This window comes from Phasianus colchicus, chromosome 13, assembly GCF_987193195.1.
Source record: "Phasianus colchicus chromosome 13, bPhaCol1.hap1.1, whole genome shotgun sequence".
In the NCBI taxonomy this organism is placed as follows: domain Eukaryota; kingdom Metazoa; phylum Chordata; class Aves; order Galliformes; family Phasianidae; genus Phasianus; species Phasianus colchicus.
The window spans coordinates 107,872-133,305 of NC_143448.1; the positions used below are offsets into that span (position 1 = coordinate 107,872).

Sequence of the window (25,434 nt, forward strand, 5' to 3'; positions counted from 1 at the left end):
AACACTACACCCACATCGCTTAGGACATCTAGAGCCTACCGCAGCTTTGTGAGAAAGGATTTCTCACGTAACTCGGTAACTGCGTTTCTAAAACACGTTACTAATGTGCGCACGGAACTTCTACTTTTCACATCAGCTGTTTCTAAGGATGCGCCACAGCGCGCTTCTTCAGATCAACCGCCCTTTCCAATACCCGACGCAGAAACGACGCTTCCGCTCTCCGCGGCGCGTCGCTACGGGTGAGGAGAGCGGCTCGGTACGCCTCACCGCGCCGAGCTCCGTAAGACGCGCGAGGGCAGGCCGGCCGAGGACGGGACCGGCGGCGCGCGCAGCCCCTCGCGGCGCCCGGCAGCCCGCGCCGAGCGGCCCGACGTCCCGCGGCTCAAAGCGCCGCCGCGCGAAGCGCGAACCGGCCGCTCGGCGCCGCGCATGCGCCGCCCCGCCCCGCCCCGCGCTGTGACGTCGCGCGTCGCCGCGGTCGGCAGGGAGGGCGTTCCGCCGCGTGCGGCGGGGAGCTCCCTTAGCGGCGCGCGAGCGCCGGCCTTCCGCCGCTCCCTCTCCCTCGCTCCCTCTCCCGGCCATGGCACGGCGCACGAGGCCCGAGGTGGAGCGGTACGTCGCCTCCGTGCAGGCCGCCGCCTCCTCTCCCAGAGCGGTGAGTGCTGCGGCCCGGCCGGCGCCGCTCACTCGGCCTTCCCCGGGCCGCGGTGGGGGCCGCTCCCCGCCCGCCCCGTCCCTCCGCCCCTCCCGCGGGTGCCGGGCCCGAGGGCGGGCTCCTCCGGCGGGGAGTCGAAGCCGAGGGAGGCTGCCGGCGGGCGGGCGCGGAGTCGCCTCCTCGGAAACGCGGTTCGCCGCAGCTGCGCGCCTCGGAAAGCCGCTGAGCCCTCGGCGGCTTCGGAAGGAGCCCGGCGGCGGGGCGGAGTTCGGCTCCCTCCCGTTCCGTGGGCACGGTCCCCGGGCTTCCGGCCTTCCCTCTCTCGAGGAGCCGGAATAGGGAACGCGTGCCGTTCGGCTTTGGGCTCGTTTGGCCGCTGTGCGGCTGCTGTTGCCGTGGGTGCGACGGCGTTGTGAAACGCCGGCAGGAAGAGAGGGAGAGGCGGGGGGAAATAGCTCTGCTGCCTGCGTTGGTGGCTGGGCAGCCGGGTGATCCCCTGCTCTCTGGAACGACTGGCTGTGGAGCGCGGTCGGTGATGGAAGTAGCTGCTGGTCTTCCTGTTGCGTTGATTTTGGAGAGGAGGGTTGTGCGAGGCTGCCGGCGTTTCTTTTGAAGTTCCTTTCCAGCCCCGTTTACGAGGAGGCGGGGCAGGCGAGAGAGGAAGGTGACAGAAGCATGGACAGGAGGAGCTTGATTTGTGGCATTTGTTTTCTTCTGCAACGTAGATAGGTTGCAAGAGAAACAGCTTGTATGTAGCTGACCCCATTCTCCTCTCTTTAGTCGGAAGTGTGCTTGTGAAAAGTAACAAGTGTGAGGACTTGCTTTGCTACTAACCTCAGTTTCGCTTTGGTAGCCTTTGCCAGTTACTGGGAAGAAATGTTATTTTCTTACTCCTGTGTCTTTCAAAAACAAAGCCCAGAGTACAAGGAGTGAACTGGAGCTGATAACTGTGAAGACACTTTTGGAAGTATTATGCACCCCTGGAAAGAAGGGTCTCCCTACTCAATTACTTCAAAAGTACTGTATATTTAAAATGTACCTTTTGTTTTTTTTTCTTCAGAGATCGTTAAAAGGATTCTTTTTTGCTAAGCTGTACTTTGAGATAAAAGAATACGAACTTGCTAAGAGGTAATAAACGTTACGTATGTTGTTCTGTTCTTTAAAGTGTGATGGGAAAGCTAAATGAAGTAGAGTGGAGAAATGAAGACCGTTGTCATGCTGTTTTAAGGTAGCAGCAAATGGGAGAATGTGGTGCCATTTAAATCTTCCTAAAACAGCAACTTAAAGCATGGGTAGTTACGTGGTGCTGTAAAAACCCATCCGGTAGAAATGTCTTGTATGCCATCGTGTTACGTCCTTCCTACAGTTTCTGTGAGCTACTGCTTTATTTAATGAAGGCCAGTGCTTGCAGGCAAATATGCAACATCTGTACGTGTAGCAATAATGTTGTGCCTCACTTGAAGATCTAGATCAAGCCCCTTGAACTAAATACAGCTAACTGTCCTGTGTGACAGATTAAAGTCCCACGTTAGCTGCAAGGTGTGGGGGGACTTGTAATACTGAGGAATACTGATCCTTCTGGTTTTTCTTTCTTTATTTATTTACTCTGTAGATATACATCTATTTATCTCAGTGTCCGAGAGAGAGATCCCAAAGCTCACAGATCTACGAGGCTCAGGATAACACGGAAAAAGCTTTTGGGTGTTACAAGGTAAGCACCTCACTCACCTCCCTGATGTCCTGCTTTATTCCTTTGTAAATGGACTTGATCTTTGTGCTTCCTGCTCTGATAGTCTTCTTCCCGCTGCCCTTTGGACTAAGAATATGTGAGCCCTGTAGAATTCTGCAGTAGGGATTATGGTGACAGCAGTAATCCGGCTGCTACTGAAAGACTGGGCTGAGAGTGTTTTTCAGTTGCATTGTTTGTTTTCTTGTTAGCGGTGGGCTTTTTGTTTGTTTGTTTCCTCAGAGGTAGAGGGAACGGGGCAAATACAGTTCCGATTAGGTAAGCGCATAAATGTGAACTTCACAGTCTGTGTTTCATTATTCGGGCACCGGGGAGGGAGAGGATACACACAAAAGTCTTGTTGCCAGCACAGTGACTGAGTGCCATCAGCCTTTGTGACTTAATTCTGTTTTCCGGAAGCCTCCGTATTAGGTTAGGCTAGAGATACCCCTGGTCTGTCTGTCTGAGTAGAGCAGCAGCGGGTGGTAGAGGAGCTGGTTTTGACATTGTTTCTCTTACGGTGTTCTGAATTCCAGCAGTTGTCTGGGTGTTACAAACCAATGGTGGCCTTTCAAAAGGGAGGCTTTTCTTAAAGCAGTGAGAAAGTATTTATTGATAGTTCTAATTTGACTTGCTGGGTCTGTTTAATGGGGGACATGTTTGACATGTTTTCTTTCTTGTTCTATGTTGACTGCAAGATCAAGTTACTAGTAACCTTTTTTCTTATGTGTATGCATGGGGAAAACCAGCGTTCTGTGGAGCTGAATCCAATGCAGAAAGATCTTGTACTGAAGATTGCAGAGTTACTATGCAGTAACGACATCGCTGATGGAAGAGCAGAGTACTGGGTTGAGAAAGCTGCCAGGCTCTTCCCTGGGAATCCTGCTGCTTACAGATTGAAGGTAAATTCCAGCTTCTGATCTCTGTTCTGTGCCTAGAAGAAACTTCAGTTGCGTCAAGCGATGGGAAAACCATGGTAGTAATATTATCCAAGAGGTCAAGATTAGATAGGTTAAGTATTGTCTCTATTACATGACTACACTGCTTTCTAGTTTTTTTTAATTTGAGTTGAAAACTGTCAAGTGTAGGAGATGCTGTTATTCCCTAATACTGTGTAAATGCTTTCAGTCATACAATCTCACTTTTGTACAGGTGTTAGTTTTCTGGAGCACAACTGCAATGAAATTGAAGTCTTGAGAGGCTTGTGCTTTGGGATTTTTTGTGTGGTTATGTTATTTTATTTTATTTTTTTAGACAAGCTGTTCTGTATTGACGTGTGGCATCTTTGAACCAGATGGTTTGACAGTCTTAACTTAGCATCTAACTTAGCATCTACAAGATGCAAACTCTAAAGCTTTGGGTTTTGGTTTTGTTTTTTTTTTTTCCCCTCACTTCTAAAATGTTTGTCAAACTCTCTGTAGCACCTACCAGCTTTCCAGAGCAGTTTGAGTAATGTAGTCTGTAATGGCAATGAGAAAACAGTCAGGTAACGTAGTTGCTGAAGAGGCTCTCGTAGAGAATGAAATTTTAACGTGTTGCCTTCGTATGCGATAGGAGCAGTTACTGGAGTGTAAAGGCGAAGATGGCTGGAATCAGCTCTTTGATATGACTCAAACCGAGCTCTATGCGAGACCAGACGATCCCTACCTTAACATCAGACTGGTTGCTCTCTACTGTTCAAATAATAGATTAAGAGATGCTGTGCTTCATTGTCAACTCGCAGCATTGTGTTGTCTGAAAAGTTTCCATGTAAGTCACTCTTCAGTTTGTGCCTGTAATTGTTGCAGTTCTTGAATGCTCTCACTGTATGCGCACTGAACGCCTGCATTCCAAAAACTAACTACTGTTTTTAAGGCTGTCTCCTGGCCAAATCTTACCCTTCCATACTTGTTTAAAAGATTTCAAGTATTGTGAAGAAAATCTCATCTGTTTCACTTGTCAGAAGTAAAATGACTCTTAAGGGCTAATGAGTGTGTTTCCTGTAGACTATTCCCTTCTCTGTAGTGCAGCTAAAATAACTAATATTAAGGTTAGTGGTATGGGGGGGAGGGGAATGACCTGAGTAGCTCTCACATACTAATTGCGTAAGCAGCAGAGCTTGATCAAGCTTAATTCTTTGCTTTATGGAATAAAATCAGTTTTCCCTTTTGCACAAGTGCTTGCGTTCAAAACATTGCTTTCTCTTGTGCGCTCTTACAGCTATTTGCAATTGTTCAGTTACTCACCTTGTGTCCTTTTCAGGAAAGAAACAAGCTTGTTTCCTAACTTTTAAGACTAAATGAGGGTGAGTTGTTTTTTGTTGAGAAGAAGCTGTAGCAATTCTTTTCTTTCTTTGCCAGATTCCTAAACCAAAGTCAAAACTAATAAGAGGAGATCGTGCTGGGCAAGATGCGCTGGAAATGTTGGCCTGTGACCGAAAAAGCCAGTCTGGTAATAAAAACTAAGAATTATAAATGTTCCGTAGTTCCATTTTATGAGCAGTTAATGTCAGAGTTAATGGCTTGTTAAAGAGCACACTTGGCGTCTTGGAACATGCTATCAAACGTTCTGTATTTTGGCTACGTATGAAATACAAAAGAGCGGTTTGATCCTGACACGTAACGGGCTTTTTCTTTTTATCTCCAGGACATTAAGATAGAATTTAACTTTCAGTGTCTCCTAGTCTGCTGGTTTCTGCCTACTAATATACTATTTGTAAGCATTGCTAGTCCCAAGTATAAAAGAAAATATTGCTCCTTTCCTGTCACTTTTGTTCCCTTCTTTGTTCCAACAGGTTTGGTTTGGTGCATTTTTTTTAAAAATTTTTTTGGTGAAGCCGAGGTAGTTGTTTTCAGTCTTCACTATCCTGTGGGCTCTAGATGAAAACAAAGAAAACACCAGGCATCAGGCTGAATTGTTCCTGAATAGATGAGACTGACAGCTACTTATTTTGAAGACAATTGCAGTGTCATTATAATAAAAATACACAGTAATTCTGGAGAACTGGATTTGAAAATGCCTTGGGACTGCTGTCAGCCCATATGCTAAAAGGGTGACTTAATTATAGGGAGAGTGTAAGTTAGAAATTTGTATTTGTAAATTTGATTTGTAAATATCATAAGGGGAAATCTAGATTCCCAGCCTAAAGCAGCAGGAACAGCCCACTGCATCAAATATTGTAGTCCTTGTTTAAGTTGAGTGTTCTTATGTGACATTACGTTTTTCTAGGTCATATGTTGCTGAACTTAAGCCACGGCAAGGAAGACTTCTTGAGAGATTGTGGAAACTTTTGCAAACAGAAGTGGTTTATTTACATTGTTTGAAAGCCTGTTTGGGAGTGGAGCTTCTAAAGAGAGGTCTTTTCTCAGCACAGATGATATGGGAGATGTCAGTCCCCAAGCACCAGAGCAGGGAGAACTGAGTAAATACGATATTGGTAAGAGATGCTACTTAAACTCAACGTAAGCATGACTCTGTATTAGAGGTTCTTCTACAAGTGCTTCATCTGCAACAAAAGACAAGTATCTGTAATAGCTGCTTGTGGTTGCCCTACTCAGAGGGTGCTTTGCAAGAAGTTTCACTTTCAGCTGTAGCTGAGGGGCAGTATCATCATGCCAGGTTCTGAAGAATTTCTCACATACTTCCTGCTTCCACACTGTTGTCTTCTGGTCTGCTCTGACTCATTTCCAATTGAAGCTGGAAAGTGCTTGTATGCTGGTGAGTGCTGATAGGAAGGCCCACATTATTTATGTGTAATCTATGAACACAGGTGACAGGCATAAAAATGAAATAATTCCAGGATGAATTGTGAACTAATGATATCTTCCCATTTTTTAGGCTTAACTTGATGATGAAGTCTGGCTTTGAATTTGAGCATAACAGGAATAGAATGATACCTTTCCTAACGAGGACGCAGATCCTAGCTTCTTGCAACCCTTGTTTTTGCATAGGTGCTGTTCGGATGCACAGTGGTAGTCTCCAGCACCTTGCATGGCTTGGCTTGCAGTGGAATTCCATGTCATTGTTATTCCCGCTGCGCAGATCATTACAACAACTTTTCCACTTGCCCCAAGGGACATCGAGACTGGAAACAGATGCTCCTGAGTCCATTTGCCTGTTGGACCTTGAAGTAAGCAAGCTTCCTAAGTTCTTAAATGCATTTAAATGCCTGTTTTTTGCTACCTAATACCTTCTGTTTGTTTATTTTCACCAAAACAGGTTTTTTTACTCGGGATGGTGTTCACTAGCAACTTAGAACTGCAAGAGAAGTTTAATACTCAGCGTGGCACACATCAACCTCTGTTCTTACCATTGCTGCTGTGCAAACAGTTCTGTACTGAGAAGCAAAGATCCTGGTGGGATGCTGTTTGTGCTATTATGCAGAAAAAAACAAAGCAAGGCTTCTTCAGTTTGGAAATATTGGAACCAACCTTCTAGATGGCTTCTGAATTGATTCCCATAGGTTGCGTAAAACTAGTTCCTTTTGTTTGACGTCCTTTAAATGTTAAATGTTTTTTGCTGTAGGGGTGTGAGATGCTGAAGAACGTTATAAAAATGGGCTTTACATTTCTGACAGTGCATTTGTAAAGAAGAGCTAGCTTAGGACTGAAGCTGCTTGTTATGTTCATCAAACAAATGACGTGTGAACAGATGAAAAAGAGGGAATACTAATTGAGGAATATTTCTTTTGATATTCAGACCAGACTCGGCAACCAAACTGAAGCTTCTTGTACAGCACGGATTAAGTACTGTGCGAGCCCTGGAGAAACACGGCCTTCAGCCTGCCTTAATTATACATTGGGCAAGAAGTCTGCAAAAAACAGTACGTTAAGATTATCTGTAAATAAGTATCATCTGTTTTTCTCTAATTTTGCAAACTTAATAGACTAAATAAAATCAGATGAGAATGTAGTATTGAGAACTGCTGCTACTAATTTTGATGGGATGTCATGCAAGGCAGTTGCTCTAGTCAAATACTCTTACCTCACTACTCTCAACTGCATCAGAGAAGAATAAGTATGAATAACACTCTATTTAAATATTCTGCGATAGTTTGAATTTCTCTTTCTTCAACAGGGCGTTAGCCTTAACTCCCACGACCAGAAAGAATATATTGGAAGAAGCGTCTACTACTGGAAGAAAATTTTGCTTAGCTTGAGAACTATCAAAAAGCACAGAAGTATTCCCGAACCTGCGTATCCTCTCTTCAGACATTTCCATAGTGTGGACATCCAGGTACTGATGGATTATTCAAAGATGAGAGTAAGAGGGGTTGTATGTCAGAGGCTTACATATGAATTGTTAGCTGGTTGGTTTGTTTTTTGTTTCAGTTGGCTTTGTGTGTTGATGGGTTGTGGTTGGTTTTATTTTTTTTGTTTTTTTGTTTTTGTCATTGTACTGCTACTACTGAGATTTGGTAGTATCTTTCTGTTGAACTTCTGAGTTTTAAAACTCTGATTGGAAGATACTGAACTGCCTTAGTACCTCCTCCTATTTGACTACTGTATGGGAACTGCTGAGTCACGGCCTGAACCTCTGATTAATCACCTGAGGTGAGCAATGAGTCAGCCCTGGGAGCACAGGTGAAAGCAATTCAGCTGTGCTGCAGGAAGGGGTGGAGCCTGGCTCCACCTCTCCTAGACCCATTTAAGAGCTGACTACCAGTGGGGAAGGCGCTCTCTCTCTCTCTCTCTCTCTTCAGAAGATCCACTCCACTGGAGTTTCCTGAGTGAGCCCACGATATGGGTAAGCCTCCTATTTATTCTCTTTGTCTCACTGTGCCTAACTCTCTTGCTTATTTCATTGTTATAACATCTTAATATTATTTGATTATATAATATTCCTTTATATAATTTTCATTGATTATACAACTACTTACTAGATGCTTACAGTCACTGACTGTTCCAAGTGTCCACACTGTGTCATGTGTGACATGTCTTTTGCTTTGGTTGTAGGTCTTCCAGGTTGCAGCCTATGAAGAAGAGGCACGTGTAGTTTTTGCAATGCTGGATGCAGCTGAAGGCAAAATTGATGATGCTTTACTAGCGTTTGAAGCTATTAAGAAAGTGGTTTCGTACTGGAATCTTGCCATTGTAAGTTTGTAAATTGCATTACCTCAAAATGCTTTTCTATTACTTACATTCTGACTGATTATTCCTAATCCATATGCTGTTACTTAGCTTTATCAAAGAAAGGCAGAAGAGGTTGAGAGTGATGATACGTTACCAGAAGAACGCAAAGCCTATCTTGTTAAAAGAAAGCATTACCTGATGAAGATCATTGACTAAAGCTCCTCTGACCCGTCAGTAGCTGACAAAGTAAGTAAAAGAATTAATGCTTGTGTGAGTTGTCGTCTTACGTTAATGTTAACAGATATAGGGCTTTCCTGGGGGAACAAAAACAACAAAAAACACCCAGAATTTCTGTGCAGAAAGCCTTGCAAACTGTTCAGCCGTAGATCAGAGCACAGCCTCTTGCTCTGAGGAAGAATTGCGATCATGACTTGCATTTCAAATACATTTCTAGCTGCCGGTATCTGTTAAAGCTGTAATGGAAATGCTGAATGCAGTGATCCAGGAGCTTGGAGAGAATGGTGAAGAGGGAAGTCTTGCCTCCGGAAATATCTCACCAGCTGCACATGTGGAAGTAAAATATTCAATTCCATCACCCAAGAAGTTCTCTTTCTTGCCAACAAATACCTACCAGGTACATTAGCCGGTTACTCTTCTAGGGAAGTGTTACATTTGTATAAAAAAAATCCAAGTTCAATTAGTTTTTTTCTTTTCTTTCCAGTTTTCTCCTAAGACTGACTCTCAGTGGGCAGAAGATCACAAGTCCTTACTTCAAAAGCTGTGTCAGCAAGTGGAAGCTTTAACGGTAAACAACTTGAGTCACTATATTCGATGCAGAACAGTTGATCTTTTTGTTCTGGTAAGTACTTTGTGACCCAAGCATTGAACATCACTTACCAGGCTACCTCTTAACTCAGTGAAGAGAACTGCTATAAACACCTGCTTAAACTGAGTTCAAGAGTAAAACTTTGTTGCCTACAAACTCTGATTTGGTACTCAGATATGGGAAGTAATCCTGAGGATTGTGCGTGCAGAAAGTTGTGCTTTCTTCAGCTTAGCTACTTTGTTCTGGGTTTATTTCTAGCTTCAGGGAACAGTCTCAGTTTCGTAAAGCATAGGAAGATCATAGATTATTGCAGCACTTAACTCATCTTTTTTTTGTGTGTGTCTCAGACCTTGAACATGCTTTTAAATAGCAGAGGAGCGTAGGGATCATTCCTTAGGTTTCCTCCAAATACCGATGTAATACGTTTACATGCTCTTAATTGAAACACTGTCTTTAATAGAATGAAATACGGGAAATGAAACGTAATAGTTCCAATGTAAATGTATCATCTCACTGCTGGCCTGCTGGAAGCTATGAAACAGGTACAGTGTCAGATGGTTATCGGAGAGCACAAAATCTTCATGAAGCTCCTTTAAGGGGTAAGTTGATGCTGAATTTTTAATTGAACACTTAGCTAAACAGAGTAAGACTTCTTAAAATGTTTCTGTAGTGTTCTGAGATGAATGAGTAAAACTGGTCCCCTGGGAAAGTTCACTCAAGTCAGTAATCACAAAAACTGGATATAAACTCTTTTCTTGGTGTTCCTTTTCATTTGCTACCTCTGGCCCATCTGTTCACTGTAGCCAGTCACCTGCTTGTAACTCGCAGTATCTTCAAAGAACTGCTGCAACCAGTGTAACACCAACAAAGGTGAGGACGTACGAATCTGCTCAAGCCATTTCTACTGATGTGTTGAACTGGTTTTGATTCTGTGTGTAGCAGGATATAACTGCGGTTCCCTAGAGAGCGTTTACTAAACTTGAGGTCTGCTGGAGACAGGCAGAAAGTTCCGTAATCAGCTAAGCTTTGGGATATTGGGTTTGGGAGAAACAGCCAGCAAAGCATGTTTTTAACCTGCTAACATATGTCCTCTGCTCGTTGTCTGCAATGTTCTTTTCCCCAAAATAGTATGGGGGCTTGATTTTTTTTTTTTTTTTTTTAATACTAAAGAAAAATGAGTCTATTCAGCTTACGCTTCTCCCCAGTCTGTGTTTTCAGATACCACTCAAGTTTTGAACGTATGATTTTAGTTAAAACTGATTAGAGTTGAAATGTAATTTTACGGTACGCCTTGCTATTAAGAGTACGTGTTGCATGGGCTTTAGCACCCTAATCCCTTTTCCTCCTTTTCCACAAGGAAGTAACGGTGCTTTTTCTTTAGGCACCTGTCTGTGGCATGGATGGACTTGCACCTCAGCAGCGTAGATATGCTCATCAACAAGCAATCCGCACGCCACCTCTGCGAAACACTTGTGCTGCTGTGTTTCCTCAAGACATGTATGGTGCACCTTTGCATTTTGATGCTTCATCTGCTGGAATCATTTCGCCTCGTGGTGGTGATGATTGCTACAACTACAGCCTTCCACAGGCAACCACAAATCCACCACTGCCTGAACCAGGCTATTTCACAAAACGTGTGGTTTTAAAACCTCTAGAATCCAGTGTTAGTGCCGCACAGGACAAATTGGGATCTGCCTTTGCTAAAAAGGAAGGCCAGTGGAACTGTGACATCTGTTTAGTAAGAAATGAACCCACTGCCCCAAAATTTGTTACTTGCCAGAATACAAGCAAAACTAATTCAGAAGTATCTCTACAAGAATTTTCCTTGAAACTTGAAGGGAAAACATCAGCATGTACCTCTCAGAATCTTGCAGATGGTGAAGCAAAGCCTGCAGAGGAAGGATGTAATTTTTCAATGTGGATGCCTCTCGTTGGATTTAAATTTGGTATACAGGAGTCCAGTAAAAATACTGCTAAGAAAGATGATCCATCCAAAGAGTGTACAACTGACTTGACAAACATGGATGAAAAAGACAAAAACGAACTGCCTTCAAGTAGTGGAGTTACACTCCAGTCTGAAGAAACAGCAGACAGGGACAAGAGTGAGCACACCCGTGAGAAAGGCACGTTGGTAACATCTCATGTTTCTTGTATGAATGCAGCCAAAGCATCTCCTTGTGGTAACAACGCTGTAGCTGTGCTGGAGGAAGCTACCAGGGTGAGAAGCGACCTCGGCCATGGTGGTGATGCTTCTGATGCCACCGTAGAAGCTTTAGAGGTATCAAGCACCTCTGAAACGCCAGCAAAAACGGAGGTTTCTGCTCCAAAGTTTGTATTTAGATCTGAATCTGTCAGGAGCGTTTTCAGTAACAAAGAGACATTCCCGTTTGGGAATACTTCAGCCCCCGGCTCCCTCTTTGGATTCAGCTTGAATCGTCCAAGAAAGAGCGATGAAGGAACTTCAGCATCTCGGAAAGCAGAGCAGGAAAAAGCGGGAGTAGCTGAACCCCCCAAAAGCTGTAGTGCTGCTCAGAAACCTTGGGAGAGCGAGGCATCCCAGCCGGCTCCTTCGGCACAGGGTGGGCCCTCCAACTTCTCGTTTAAAATCCTGGAGAAAGGTGAGTGTTAATTGAACCAGTAATTTATTCAAGTGTGCAGCTCATTAGTCAGTCACTTGTTAATGCTGGTCATTGTGTATTACTTCTTCTGTCTTAATAGTATGTTGTTTCTTTCAGTTCTAATGCACGTCTGTGAATCTTCAAATCCTAGATGTTCAACTTGAGTAAATATGAAGTTGTAGTTCTTTGCACGTAAGAACAGAAGTGTGCCTTATGCAGGACTCAGTGCAACTCTGTAGTGAGAAAGGGAGTTGCAGGTAGGATTTTGGAATCTGTCCGGGGCATCAGAGTTGATCTTAGTGTTGCTTTTTTTTGTAGAGAAGGAGTATGGTACTGCTAGAACCAGGAGATGCTAATATTGTTTAAACAACAAGGCGTTGTTTAAAATGTCAGGGTGAAGTGCTGACAGTGCATTTTTTGTGTTGAACTGGCAGTGTTTGTGCTCAGGCCTCGCTCTGACTGGTAAACTCCGAAAACAGCACTTGTGCTTAAGCTTCAACTCGAATTATCCCTTCAACTAGGAGGCATCCTTCTTGTCTGCTTCCATTCCTTTCCAGTAACTTCTCATCTTTAGCTGGAGCCTTTGTTTGTCATGGTTTTTCTTCTTGTACTTCCCAGAAGTATTGTGAAATAAGCTCTATTCAGTCTCTGGTTAATATCATCTGGAGTTCCAAATGCTCAAAGTTCATCGGTAGCACATGCTGCTGCTGACTGCTTTCCGTTTCTTACTTTCTTTTTCAGTCCTTGGTTTTGCTTTTCCTCTGTAGATGATACCCATATGGCTCTTCTGTGTAGTTGTATTTTGTTTGGCGTATGGCCATCAATAATTCTTGTAACAATATGAAAATGCTGACCTGTTCTTGGTCTGAGACTTGAATTTCAAAAGGAAAGTGTATAGTGCTACTAGAACCAGCAGACAACATTTACAATATGTTTACAGTATTTAAATTGAGAAAAACTGTCATCTTCCATTTGGCCAGTCACTCTTTCTGAGGCTGTGAGTGCCTGTGTACTAATAAAAGGTGGCATGTATTGAGCTTCCAGAAGTATAAGTAAATGTCAAAGGAAGCTAGTATTTGTAGTGGCAGTTGCAAGATTGAAGTCTTCATTATTGCATGGAGGTTCTTTGATAGCAGCAGAAAACCCAAGTATGACGGATTTACAGTTCCTTGGTTATCCTGAATGAGTGTCTTTTTACATAATGATGTTATTTCAAAAGCTCTACATTAAGATGTTCTGAGTATCGTTAGGTTACTTTATAATGTATGTGCCAAAAATGATCACGGTATTTAGCTGTCTTATCAGCTGTTTTCCACTAATTTTTGTGCTTTGCAGCAGACCCCCCAGTCAAACGTGAATGTGTTACTGCTTGGGAAACTAAATCTTCTGAGCAGAAGGCTAAAGGAGAAACTCCACAGGTCCCTTCTACGTCTGTCTGTGGCTTTAGTAGCAGTGCGGAGGATGCCAGTCCAGAAGGCTCTCAGAAAGAAGTAAAAACTCAAAGAAAAAGTATGAGTCAAGTCTTTACGAAAGTTTAGGCAATAAATTTGCAGTATTATTCTTAGACTATTTTCACTTAGTGAGAAATAAAGCGTCCAGCAGATTAAAAACTACTTGGCTTGTTTGACTGTGTCTCAAGTCTGTTCTGGCACTGGAACTATGGTACTACTAAGAACTTAAGTTTCTCCGGGAGAGAAAGGAAACAGCTTTGCCTCCTAAAGTAGAAACAGCTTTGGCTAGTAGAATTCCTCCTAGCAGGTATGTAAGAGTTAAGTGATTTCAGAGCAGTTTCCAAGGGAAATGGTGCTTGTTTTGGAATCGTACTGCTTCAAAGGTACTTCAGTCTCTTGTTGAGTCAAAGCTGTGTGTGTTTTGAGAGTGATGAAGAATGTCTGAAACCTTCCAACAACAATTCTTGTTTGTTTTTTTTGTTTTTCCCCAGTTGTTCACTTCCCTTAATCCCTGTTAGTTAGCTGTTCTGAAACATTAGTAGCACTATAGGAAAGTTGGAGACTGAGAACTTACTATCATGTTTTTACTGTACTGCTGTTGTAATTAAATGAAGAAATTTATCAATTTCTGGAAGGGAGGGAGGGGAGAGAGAAAATGTGGCTTTTTTGGAGGGAGTCGTTATTCTTAGTGTCCAGACTTAATGTAGTTTGGAGTTCGTATTTTAGGCTCTTATGGCTTATTTGCTTACTGTTTTATTAATCGTACTGACTCAGTCTCTACAAGTAAGGAAGAATTACATACTCCATCAACCAGTGAAGCAACAGCAACAGTATTTGTGCAGTCAGCTGCCAGCAGCGGAGAAGCAGAATCCACAGAAACTGCTCGTGTGTCAGAGAATTTACCAGGAGGTGGTGATACAGCTTTTTAGGAAGTAGAACAACTTGCTTGAAGAAGCCTGATGTAGCTTTGTAAGGCTTAACTCAGTTGTTCATGTCTGGATTTCGTGTTTAACCTTAGTATGCCTAATAAGAGGAGAAGCTTGCAATGACTGTAGTCTTCTAGTTTGGCTTCCTGTAAAGAATAGAACTTAATTGCAGGTTAGTATAATGACTAAGCAAGACTGATAGAGCACAAAAAAACAGTATGTAGTGTCCTTTAATTGGAACAGTTAATCTGATGAAGTCTGCAAAATGTTGTCTTCCTCTTTCTGCAATATCTTGTCTGCCTTTCCTCATCCGTTAATCATATTACGACGTCTGTTGTTTTCTTTCTTGCCTTGCCTGCTCTTTTTCTCCTTCAGAAATGCTTGTCTGTCACATGTTTCTCCAGTTCTTTCAAGCTTTTCTTTAACTGTGGAAGATGTGTTAATTGAAGGATGTTAAAAGGCAGTAATGTGCACATATAAAGTGAGGAGGATACGCAGCTGTGAGGCCTCCATTTATTATTTTCAGTTGATTCTTATTCTGATCAAATGCCAGTATTAAGTTACTTAGCAGCCTTCATAAGGGGAACACCTGGAATGCTAACAGTGCTGGGTTATCACTCAGCACATCATTCAGCAGACCTGAAATTTCACTGGGAAATATGCCGGCACACTTTATAGCTTAAAAATGAATTTCAAAGGCTGAAATCTGTTGGGCTCTCTCCTTTTGAGAAGGCAGGGCTGTTCGGTCACTTCAGTGCATGATGAGTATAGAGCTGTGGGTACAAAGCCACTGAAGAAAGGAAAACATTGAATAATTTTGGATTATGATGTCAGAATTGTAACAGTGTTGTTGGTGACAACAACTTCTGGGGAAATCACACATTACTGTGCTGTGTTTTAGGTGGAGGTAGTCTGGAGAAGAAGATGAAGGAATTCCCTTCAAAGAGAGGGCGAAATTTTACAATTGGGCCAGAGATGCTGCTCAGTGGAAGGAACGCGGTGTTGGAGAGCTCAGGGTCCTCTTCCATACACAGAAGAAGTGTTACAGGATCCTTATGAGAAGGGACCAAGTTCTTGAGGTGTGTGCAAAGCATGTCATCGCTAAAGAAATGAACTTAGTGCCCTCTGAAACATCAAACAGTGTTTTAATTTGGACAGCTACAGGTGATGCTGGTTAGTCGGTTGAGTGGTTTTTACAGTTCTTTTCAGTATCTTCTGTAGTTTGTTTGGCTTTGTTTTACCCTGGAGATTATACAGAACAAAAGCTGCTGATCTCTGGCTGCAGTGACTAGAGCTAAGGAAATCTCGGATTTGTTTTCAGATGGTGAAGTGAAAGTAGAGCAATTTGGGGTCAGAGCTAAAGTTCAAGAACTGGCTAATTCTTTTGAAAGGAGATTTGAAGAATGCCAGCAAAGCTTGTCAGAGCTGCAGAAGGGCCACCTCTCTCTGGCAGCAGAGCTGTCAAAGCACACCAACCCTGTTGTTGTGTATTTTGTTTCTGCCAGTGACGAACCTGTAGGACACACAACCACGGAGCTGCTTTCAAATATTGTCCCTCGAACAGCTGAAAATTTCAGGGCCCTGTGCACAGGGGAGAAAGGCTTGTGGGTTCAAGAATACCACATTTCACAGAATAGTTAGTGACTTCGATGTCAGGTAAGCTTAATGTGAAGGCTTTTCATTGAGAGAAAAAACCCATCTGGGCTGCAGCACTCCATGAATCCTGCCTGAAAGTGGGCTTTTCCAGTTCTTGAATGTGGTGAGAGTAGCCGAAATCAGCAGGGCTGCAGTCAGCAGCGATGCCTCAAGCTTTCCCGACACTTCTAGAGACCATCGCATTTTATTCTTGGAAAGCTATGACTTCATGGGAATGCCACAGACTTGCATGTTAGACTTCGTTTTGTTCATACCTGTTATCTGCCTGATCACTTCTCTTTGGCAGCTGTTTGATCTGTAGGCTCTTCAGAGCCGGGTGTCAGCCTTTGGCAGCAGCAGGAGGCGGAGCTCCCGACGTATTGCAGGCAGCGTTTGCGCTGCTCAGGGCCTTGGCTGCAGCGTGCGTGCAGAGAACAGCGTGAGTGTTTGGCATGGCTGTGCAGCAGAGAATATGAAATGGTAGTTTTCTCACTTCCTCAGTGCCTCCCAGCACAGGACTCTGTGGTAGATCAGAAATTGCTGTGCGTGTTGGATTTGCTGTTTAGCAAGTGCATTCTCCTGCTGTATCTCTGTGTGTCTTTGTATTCTACTGTACTTTGACTGCAGGAGTTTTCTCGCAGGAGGGTCAGGGCCATCCAAACTCAGTTCTGTTGTGCTTTGAGTATGGAGCTCTTTCAAGCCTTGATTCTAGGCCTAGTGGAGTAGAAGCCAACACTGTGTGAACAACAGTTGAAAAGTGTCCTTTTCTAGAAGAGGAGCAAGGCAAAAACGGTGATGTAATTCTAGCGATTCAGTTGCAGGCTTCTTTTAACTTTGTGTAGCATGGCATTTTACATCCTGTTACTATGTTTCCTACAGGTGAGTTCGTTATTGGTTGCGTTACTAAAGCTGTGAACAACCACTGGAAGTGTTTCTGCTGTGATATCTGCCAACAAATATTGGCAGGAGTTGGATTCGTCAAGAATGACGGCAGGTGGGTCTTCACCCTTCCTTCTATCACCGATAATGATGAAAATGGAATGACAGTTGGGAGGGATGGTTATGGTTCCTAAGGCTTTCCTGCTGAGATGGAGTAACCAAAGTGTCTTTTATGAGAAAAAGGTCTAAGAATGCATCACAAAACTGAGAGTGGATATCTTAAAATGTGTGCATAAAATATTAACTACTTGTCTACTTTGACACCAGATTTCCTGTCAAGTGTGTTTTGTACCTGGTGATGTTTCAAGATCAGTAGGATACACTGTGGTAGACACTTAAAAACAAATCAGATGCAGAAGTTTTGTCATTTTTAAATAGGTTTTTATTTTCCCAACATGGGTTCCCCAATTTGAGTCCAGTTTATCACCTTTTTCACTAATAAATGCGCTCATTTCAGTGGGATCCTTCACGTTTTTTTTTTTTTTAAGTAAACTCTGTAGCCATTGATTTCATGCTTTTAATGCAATACACGTGGTTATGTAGAGAGTTAGGGCCCGTTTTGCCATCCAGCTTCCAATGTAAATTTCTGAAGAGTCTGAGGGTAAAGCATGGGAGTGGGGCAATTTGCAGCACAGGGTGGTACCATAGGAAATAGGAAATCTGGGTGCAAACTTGCTTATAGCAGCAAAATGATTGACATTATTTTTCTAATACAAAGGGCAGAAAATTGGTTGTCTTCAGCTGCTTCAGTCATTATCTTGCCTATGTTCTTTGCTTTTAGTTGAGTTGCACAAAGTGTGTTTTTCTTTTCAGATTTCCTTCATCTCGTTTCATCAGCTTCTGCAGCTGCAGAATACATAGCTGCATGTTTTTACATCCCCCAGTGATGCATGGATGAGGGGGCATTGTAGGATATAACACACGTTACTAGTTGTTTGCTTTTTAGTACAAAGGAAGCTATCATTTCATTATTATGGCAGAGGCTGATTTGAAGAACAACCTGTAGTGTTGTGTCAGCGGTATTGTCAGCTTATATTTTTCTTTCTCTGATGTTTGATATCACGGGGAAAATGCAGAGGAGTGCATTTTTCTTTCCTTCAATTACATTTAAGTAAATCTAAAAGAAACCTGTGCTAAGAGAGCCAGAATGTAAGCCAGGCATGACTACAGCTTTCTAACCTGTTTGAGACAAGCTCCGTAGCTATTTTCATAGAGATTTGATGCATCCTACTTAGCAGGCTTTTCTCAGAATCAATCAAGCTTGTTTAAAAAAATAATCATATTGAACTGTCGTATTTGTTGCTGCTAAAGACATTATTATAGTATAAATCCTGTTACTGAAACAAGTGCTAAAAATTAAATGATCTCTACGGAAGCTCTGAAGTTGAAATTGTTCTATTCATGCTCTCAATTAATGAATTTTTGAACAGGAAGGAACTCACTGCTGATGCTCACAAACCAAAGAGAGAATAATTACATGGTTTACCTGCTGTGACAAAATGGGCGTCCCCATCTGTGGAGCACATAGAAGACCAGTTGAAGGACGTGTGGTGAACGCTATGGGCAAACAGTGGCACGTGGAGGTAAGCATCAGCTGACACGTTGTCTTTCACAAGTGTAAAGGTTAACGTACTTACCTGGAATATCGCTGATCAGCTTCCATGAAAGGGTTAGAAAAGTGTGCAGCAGTGATCAGCAAATGCATCTCCTAATCCCATTTTCAACCTTGATGTGCCTGATCTTCCACTGAGAAAAGACCTCTGCCTGCGGAGCTAAAATCAGGAGATGTCCCAGGAAGCATTGCGAGGTCCTTGCAGAAGAAAATGTCACCAAGTGAGAAGCAGGATATATGGAAAGGCAGTAAAGTTCTGTGACAAACGTAGTGCTAGTGGGCATTATAACGTTTCTATGGCTTCCAGTTACTTGCCACGTAAGTATCTCTAAAGCAGTTTGGGTGACAGTTCATATTTCAAGTCTCTGTACAAGATTTACTTCTTTATCTTCCATTTAAGTTATAAAGATAAGCAGTCTAGTCCTTTTGTTGTGAAAATATCCTGTAGCATGTACTTTCTTCACAAGATGCAGTGGTGCTGAAAATGTAGTCTTTGTCATTAATAACGTATCAGAATCACTTCAGTGCATTTTTTTTGTAACTTTTGGGTTGAAATGTTAAAGACAGTAAAAGGAATGTTATTTTAGTGATCTAAAAGTACAAAACAATAGTTGTAATTCTTATTTTCAGGATAGCTGGGCTAATCAGAATCTAGTTGCTCTTCAAGCTTTGTGTTGCTTATGTTGAGCTGTTTCAAGCTTTTACAGATGTTTAAATGAGAGCAGCTAATGACACCCAGTTTTCCCGAAGAACATAAAGACGACTTGCCACTCAGGAGTAGTGGTTTAACACACAGCTTTTGAATGGCGTGGTCTTCCTTACAGCTGCAATTCTAAGATGACTGTGTGTTAAGATAAGCTGCATCAAGCAGCTCTTTCATCCGGTTGCTGAAGACTAACAAAGACTAAATTTGTCAGAGGACAGCACCTAGCATTTAAAGAAGAGGTATATGTAGTTGTACCGTTTCCCTCCAGACTCCCTTGACTGTGCAGTCCAGCACCATAATGGATAGACCTTTATTCTTTAGAAGCCAGGTGCAAGGTGTTGTGTACACATCTCTGCTTGGATAAATAAAGGAGGATTACATTTGGGAGTTCTGCAAATTTGCAGGTGGATCCTAAATTTGTCAGCGATGAAGGGCAGGTGATTGAAATATGCTGGCATCCCTGCAGACAATAAATGCCATGACATGATTAGCAACAGTATTGCAGTCAGGATAGAGCAAGAACATACACCAGGGAAGAGTTGTGTGTTGAGTGGATGTACAGATGTTCAGCTGGATGTTTACTAAAAATGCGTATGTGACTCTTCATTGCTGGATTTCAAATGCTCAGATGTTCAGGATTAGGGAAGCAGCAAAACAAAACCATATTTGTAGAGGGTGGAGCAGATGTAGAGAAATATTTTCATTTTTAATATCATGAAGACATTTGTAATTAGATGACGCAAGATTCAATTGGAAACCCAAATCAGACTTGCCATCCTTCTCCTTTTATTTCAGTTTAAATAAAACAGGAAAGCTATTGAGATACATTTGAGAAATTACCGTCAATAAAGTCATTGCTTGAAAACTTTGTTGTTTCTCCTTCCTCTTCAGCTGTTTTGTTTCCACTGCAGTCGTGATTGAAGGAGATGGTAAGCAGTTCTCTAGCTGTTTTCTTAGCTTAGTTACGTTTTGATGAAAGTTCTTTCTAAAAGTGGAAGGAAGGTCCTTTGTTGAATCCCTCACTGCTCCCATTAGACTGCAAAGAGGCATTCTCTCTATCAGACATCAGGATAGATGTGATTAGTCAGAGGCCAAATGGGCAGAAGAGCTTACAGCAGCTATTTTGTGATGATGGAAGATGAAACAGGAGCTAAAGAGAAACCTTTTAGTAATAACCAAAGGCCAGAGATGCTGGGAGATGCAGAGGAGGCTTCCTGCCCCACCGGCTTTAAAAAGGGACACATACCGCTGTGAGGGTGACCACATAGGCATCTCCCCAAATGAACTTAGGGATCCATGACCCAGATTTGTAAAATATTTAGATACTGAACAATTTAGGTGGGCTTTGTGAGGGATTATTTTTTATTAAGTGCCTAGCTTCTATTGTTTCAGTTTGGTTCTTGGAGATATTCACCTATCTGTCACAGGCACCTGTCTTTTGAAAACAGAGGCTGATGATAATTGCACAAAACCAGGAAGGGATTGTACCTGGAAAGATCTGTCCTGCAAAGGCATAAGTGCAAGTGTCTTAATTTTGAGGAGGAGAGATTGTTTGGTGGGCTTTTTGGACTGTCATCAATGATGAAATGCCCTAAGGCAAATCATTTCACGTGCGTCATGCCACGTTATTTTGTCCCTAGCTCTACAGCTCCCTCACCTAACACTGTAATACACGTCTTAGCCTCACCTAGGCCAAATCCATTCTCAAAGCGGGAGGAAGCCTCTGGTATACAAAAGGAGCCATAAAGTAGCTCATAGTCATGTGGGTCATGTAGTCATATAGGGTGAAACCTACGTTCCAGAAATGCGCTTTCCCCACACTTGGGGACTGGGCTGGACCTCGGCGGCTGCATTTCCCTCGTCCCCCACCAGGGGGCGCTGCTCCCCATCCAGCTCAGCACGCACCCTGCGCTCACTTCCAGGGGGCGTTCTCAGCAGCGTGCGCCCTTTGCACCGGGCAGCCCGGGCTGCGCTTTACTGACGTGCTGCTCGGCCGCGTTCACAACGTGTGCTCCAGTCAGCCCGCAGGCTGTCGGCTTTTCAGCGTCTATTACACAGCCCAGTGCCGGAGCTGGTGTGCGCTAAAGGCACCTGCAGCTGCCGGGACAGCCTGAAGAAAAGCCTCGGGAGGGGTTTGCACGACCCCAGGTGAGCCGTCAGCCCGGCGCTAAGCGCACAGAAGGGAACGCTGGAAGGGCCGCTAGAGGCAGATGTTGCCTGCTGGGTCCCCGAAGGGAAACTGCGGGCTGCCGGGGAGAGAGAGGGGAGTGGAAATTCCCCCGTTGGAGGCTTCACATTCAGACACTCCAGAGGAGGAGTTGAAAGCTGCCATCAATCCATGCGTGCAGAGCTGTGGAGCGGGATCATCTCGTGTCTGCCGTGGCCCAGAGGGAGAAACGCACTCCCGGCTGGGCTGCGTTACACAGAGCCAACCGGGCAGCAGAGCACGCTGAGCTCCTCTGCTCACTTCCTCACTGTCCCAGCTCCAACCCCTTCCTGTGCCTCTCGGAGCCCAAGCCGGGCTGCAACACGCCTGGCAACCGCTGCTCCCCTCGTTGCAGCCCGTCTGGCCCAGCAAACCTGCCGTGCTGGGCAGGAGCTGGGGCCGGGACCGGGCTCCCGCCTGGGCTACAGCAGCGCCGGTTCCGCCCCGCCCGGTGCCGCTCCCCGCTGCCCTCCCGCCGCTGCTGGCAGGGGGCAGGAAGCGTGCGCTCCTCTGCACGAGGCACGAAGGGCTCCTACCTTGGGTGCGGAGCAGGCTGCTCCCACCTCTGGTGCAGGCAACCGGGCTCCTGGGAGTCGCTCCTGGGAGAGCAGGGGATGCCGAGTGCCCGCAGCCCGGAGCTGGCCGCAGGACGGCCTTGCTGCACCTCCTGCCGCCGCGGTGCTGCCCGGATGGCTTCCAGCCAGGCTCTGGCCGCTTCGGCACAGCCTCAGGTGCCGGGCAGCAATTCCCACAGCGAGCACGCCCCGAGCCGGCTGCCAGGCCGTGGGCAGTTTCACAGCTCGTTCTCGTGGCACATCTGCACCCGTGGGAGAGAGGGGAGGATGGGGGCTGTGTTTTGTCACGCTAATGAAGCGTCGCTCTCTGCTCCGTCCCTTTGCTTCCTTTGCTGGGGACATTCGCACATCCTTGCGGTCGCACATCCCCACGTTGCTGTCCTGGCGCTCCTTTAACTCCTCTCACCCGTGAGCAGGTCCCAGAAGAGGCAATCTCCGGCTGCCCTGCTCTCGAGGCCAGCATCTCCCTGCAGCTGGCTCACTTCCTCACTGAGCGCTGCCCATGGCACTCATGGCACGTTTCTCCTCACTGAGCGAGTGACTTCTATTGCTAACAACTTCCTATCCTGCTTTCTCAATTCGGTCTTCTCCGCAAGGCATGAGCATGGTTAAGCTCTCTGTTTTACGAGGGCTGGCTATGCTATAACTCTCGAGGCCCACACATCATCCACTGTGGGGCAGAGAAAGCCCTGGTATGCACCAGGTACATTACAGGTACAGGGACCCGTATGTCTTAAGGAGATGTCCTCCATTTGGGTGAAGGAGCGAGGGTGCTCCCCCAGAGGGTGGATCCACAGCTATAGGCTGTGTGATGCAGATCGGTGTGGGAGCACAACCCTTGAGAGCAGGGTCCCACTTGGGGAGGTATCTCTGAGGTGAAATCTTGCAAGGCACCCTGAGATTGAGGCTATAATGCGCTCGGGAATGTAAGCTTTGTAATACTTTGGAGAAATCATCGCAGCAAAAATGCGCTGGGGGGCATTTGCAGTTAGCTGCCAGGAAGGGGCCTGGTAGGATCATGTAACGAGTAAATGTCCAAACTGGTTTTTCATTGTCGTTATCTTTGTGATTGTTAAGTGTTTCTGTTATAAAATTATTGCTTGTGGAATTCCATTTACAATACAAGTGCTCTTGTTGCTGGGAGACATTGGTTATAGCTCGTGCCCAGGGAATTTGGTGTTCCTGTGCCCTGGGGAAGTAGGCAGACTCCATTACCCAGCAACGAGACTTTATAAGCGGCTGCTATCTAGTGTGAATGCTAACCTTTGGATCCAAGGTGTGAGTGGTGTGAACGTGGGAATCGAGTTTAGTTGGATATTTGTTTAACCCTGTATTTGTCAGAGCCTTGACCTGTAGTACTGTCCAGGAATTACAGTGGAATAGAGGAAACTGGCATTTTGGTTGGCGTTGTGGACTGGGGTTTAAAGAGGAATATGTATTTGGTCACAGTAACTTACTAGCTATAAGGTGTGGACTTTGGGGAACAATAAAGAATCAATGAAATTTAGTATGGAGGAACACGGGGAAAGGAAGTTCCCAGGCAAATTCCACCTGAGATGTTGCTGGAGAGCCTGGGGGCCCCGTGAGCAAGAAAACTTTAATTAAAAATTGTAATCAGTGGTGGTTGGAAAGCGATGACCATTTAGCAGTTAATATTGTTTTTGCGAAGGCAGGAGATGAGATGCTGGGAGTGAATAGCCTTCATCTGCAGAGACCTGGGAAACTTGATATCCCAGTGTTAGCATGGGAAGCCTTAGGAAGGGAGGAGCTGAGAGCAGGGCTCTAGGACCCAGAGATCTCCTCAGGAAGAGCTGAAGGGGGAGAGCTGGAAGGGCCCAAGAGGGTTCTGCCCCCATTGAACGGGAAAGCAGTTAGTGCAAAAAGAGGTGCTGGATTTGGTAACAGATGCAGTAACAGTCAAGGGTAGAGAAGATTAAGCTGAGGAAGGAATTGCAGCAAAGTGTGGAATTTGTAGTAACTGGAGCATCTAATTGGGTGTTAAATACTCCAGTGAGTGGTGAATTTGTAACCGTAAGGGAAGACACTGGCAAAAGTGAGGAAGTTTACTTTCTTAACCCTTAACAACTTAGTGTAGGTAAACAGGGTTTGTGTCCGGAGAAGACTGCTTCTTTTTCTATTGCATTTTCTGTGGGGCAAAAGTGGCTCCAAGTTTCACTTGGCAATGTTTAAACTCTACGCATCTTTCTGCAGGGGATGTTCCTCTGAACTTTGCCATGATCACAGCCGCATCTCTTTCCTTTGTGCTGATAACCCAGCTGCACACATGAGCAAAATTATTTCCTCCGCTCACATCAAAGTCTTCTAGAAAGCAATGGTTTTGTAACAAAAGGGCCAGTATCCCTATGGCAGAGGAGGTCAACACATCCTCTTCTGACTCTGCTCTTGAGAAGAAAAAAGAAAAAGAAAAAGAAAACAAACAAGGAAGCTAACAAAGAAGCCCACCCTAGTCTAGTCTGGGACATGGTTCACCAGATTCTTCCAAGTGTTCTCACTTCTGTCTCACTCAAGGCTAAACAGAACTTCCATGTGTGTGGAAGAACACAGATCATGGCCTGAACAGGATGACTTGTGGAAAATCAAACTCCATAAGCACAAAGTGGTTATAAAGCAGGTATATTTTGAGTTACAGCACTGCACACACACGCTGGGTACTGAGGGAGTAGCCTCTCCTAACATGCACACCGTAAAAGGACAGTTTAAGGACATTTATGGAGATCAGTTACACATATGCAAGAATAGGAGAGGATATTACGATTGATTCTAAGAAAGGAGGTGTAGATTATTCTGATATTACCCTTAGTATAGGAGGAGATATTCACTGGTTCCAAGAAGTTATAATATTCTCCACCCCAACTGCTGAGTTACTGTGGCTTGCAGCTCTTATTCCTTGCTGTAGTGGCACAGCAAGGAACCAGTAAGTGAGCACGAGTGCCTGGAGCGGTGCGAGAGATGCGTTCCTCGGCTCACCTCTCCCTTCTCCAGGCTGCTGCTAGGAAGGGTGAGTCAACCCCCCCTCTGACGTCCCCCCCGAAGCGTCTGCGTGTGGGAATGTAAGAAAAAAACTGCACGGAGCAGCAGCTGCGGAGCAAGATAAGTGGCATGAGAACCAAGGACACCAGAAGAAAGAACATCTCACAGCTCTGATTGGCTAAGCACCTGTGTGAACGGTTGAGGAGTGTTTTGCAGAATGCTCTGTTAACATGTATAAATAGAGTAGTGCTTAACAATAAAGCAGACTAATAGCCTTTAACCACATTGGTGTGCTGTTATGTCTCTAGCGCGTCCTGAGAGTCCTGAGATTTCCCCACATTTGGCGCCCGAACAGGGACCCTTCGTGGGACGATTCGGGGAAATGGACAACGGCAGGACGGTCGCGACAGAGGTTGGCACCGTGTTGCGGTAGCTGGGTTAGGCGCCGACGTAAGTGCTGCGGTTAGCTGGAAGCGGGGTCGCGACCCGCCCTCTGTATCCACGATGGAGTGGGAAGC

General features: G+C 44.6%; 1 pseudogene; it reads left to right on the forward strand.

Moving 5' to 3' along the window:
* The first annotated feature begins 469 nt into the window (after positions 1–469).
* On the forward strand, positions 470–20,122 carry LOC149916069 (ranBP2-like and GRIP domain-containing protein 3; annotated as a pseudogene).
* Positions 20,123–25,434: the final 5,312 nt, after the last annotated feature.